At 62.3% G+C, this 2,337-nt stretch overlaps 1 long non-coding RNA gene across 1 annotated transcript; it reads left to right on the forward strand.

Moving 5' to 3' along the window:
* The first annotated feature begins 527 nt into the window (after positions 1-527).
* On the forward strand, positions 528-1,837 carry LOC129150972 (uncharacterized). Its single transcript, XR_008557764.1, has 3 exons — positions 528-549; positions 1,097-1,143; positions 1,572-1,837. It is a non-coding gene; the product is annotated as an uncharacterized LOC129150972 (long non-coding RNA).
* The last annotated feature ends 500 nt before the right edge of the window (positions 1,838-2,337 follow it).

The following is a 2,337-nucleotide window of genomic DNA, read 5'->3' on the forward strand; positions in this document are numbered from 1 at the left end:
CCTTAAAGTAGCACTTACATTCCTCAACCAAAATACCCCAATCATGTTCGTGGGGCGGCTTGGAAAATAATCTGGAGAAGATCCTGTTGGGGGAAAAGCCAGCCCTGCGTCCACGTTGGTCAGTTCTTTAAGGGTATTTATTTCGCAGCCACGGCGTGGAGATACATCCATTTTTAAATCATCTTTAATCAGGACGGAGACTTAATGGCAGGTTCACTGGGGGGGGGACTAATGTTTAATTCAGACCACTGTCTAAAGTTCCTTTTGTGACTTGCTGTTAGGTCAGCACAGTGCGCGGCCCAAGGTCCCGAAGCCCTGCCCTTTGTTACGCGGTGGACCCCGCTGGCAGGCTCGGCCCACGCCCACGGGCACATCTGGGCTTCCAAGGCGGTCCCTGGTCCACCCAGCTTCTCGCGCGCCCAGCTGGGTCAGGTCGCCCGGCAGGACACACACCCACGCGCAATGGCCCCTCGCCGGGTGCCCGGGCCAGTGCGCCCCAGCACCTCCCACCCAAACCTGAGCGAGGTCCCCGGCCCCAGACCAAATCAGGTGTGAACACTTATGTAATCGTCCTGAGGGCCACGCCTTTCCCACCGCCCCACCTCCGCCAGAACAAAGTGAAGTTTAAAATAGAAACCAATTACCTGGTCTCCCTGGCGCCTGGGCCCCGGAGCGCGGTCCCTGCAGCCGCGCAGACCCCCGGGCTTGGCGCAGACCCCCGCCCCCCGCCCCCGCAACGGACCCCGAGCCAGGTCTGGCCTCGACTCCCCAGACCCGCGAAGACCCCCACCCCGTCCCCACAGACCCCCACTCCCCAGCCGTCCCACTCCCTTACCCCTGCCCCTCCCCCCGTCCCCCAGCCCTCTCCCTCCCCAGCTGGTCCCCCTCCGACCCGCACGGACCCCCGCCTTTGTTACGGTGCGAAGTTGGGCCGTGGGTCCCCGTCTCTTTCACTTCTTGGGTTACAGTGCAGGCGTGTGACGTCCGCTCCACATGACGGGGGCGGGGGGCGGGGGGCGGGCGCCGGGGGGCGGGGGCGCGGGCCGGGCCCTCCCCCACCTCTATCCCAGCCGCCCCGCCCACGGCCCGCCCCCAGGAAGCCCAGCAACAAGCCGCCACCGCCACCGCCCCCGGGGCGGGCAGGTAAATCCCCCCCGCCCCCGCCCCGCCCCCAGCCTCCCCAGCGGCGCCCCAGACCCAGCGCCAAAATGCTTGAGATACAGAAATAGGAATGATTTAATCCAGCGACACCTCCCCCTTGCTGCCCATTCCTCAACCGGCGATCTCACTGGGAGGGCGGGAGGCAGAATCGGATCCAGCTCCGCCTTGGGGGGCGGAAATGGCCCGAGTTGGAGGCGCTGGGCCGGACACCGCCTCTTAACCGAGTTAGGTTCTTGTAAGGGGAGAACAAAGGTCGCCTGGGGTCGCCCGTAGGCCTCGGGGTGACCTCGGTCCGGCCGGGCAGCTGGGGCACGGGTCTCTCCCAGGTATCTCCCAGCAGGGGTCTCTGGGCAGGGAGGGGGCACACGTGGGTCCTTAACCCCTGCACCGCATCATCACCATCCATCCAGGAGTGAGGCAGCCCAGCAACTCCAACAGTGACAGATGCTACCAGGCCAGTTCTGGTCCACACGCTTCCACACACATCACTACCAACATTCCCAGGGAAGCTGGTGCCAGATCAAGCCCATACGGAGCGTGGGGCGGCCCGTGACGCTCCCCGCCCGTGCTCCGCACTCAGCTCGGCGAGCCACAGAACTTGCACTGACCATGAGTAGGTCACCTTCTGGAATTTGCCAAGGACTAAGTATCAACTTCCAGAAATAAAATTTGAAGTCGAAAGGTACATGCTGCCTTCATTTTGGTGCGGAGTTAGCAGCAGTTTCAACAATTCTCGTTCTCCGTGCACTTTGAGCCGGGCGAGTGGGCTCCATCACCCGAACCCCAAGAGCGCTGGGGCGCGCCTGCCGCGTGGGAACGAGACGAAAGGAGCCGATTCCCCAGTTGTTGAGAAGCATAATCACATCATTCCTCTTTTCTTCCCCCTTCTCCAGGTTTCGACTGGAATCCGAAAGCGCCTCTTATGTCCATTCTTTACAGAAGGACACTCAGAGGAGGCAGGGTCTCCATTTGAACTGCGGTGTGCCCATCTAGCTGCACAGACTAGAATAAAAGTGTGCCCACGTCTACAGCACACAGCTGTGCAAATCAGGAGCCTGCGGATGCGCGGGTCTAGTGGGACTTAACAGTGTGCAGAGACACATGGGCGCATGCACGCGCGCGCGCGCGCGCGCACACACACACTCACACCCCAAATTACCTCCGGGATGGAGAAAG

The sequence above is a fragment of the Eptesicus fuscus genome, chromosome 12 (assembly GCF_027574615.1).
Source record: "Eptesicus fuscus isolate TK198812 chromosome 12, DD_ASM_mEF_20220401, whole genome shotgun sequence".
Lineage (NCBI taxonomy): Eukaryota > Metazoa > Chordata > Mammalia > Chiroptera > Vespertilionidae > Eptesicus > Eptesicus fuscus.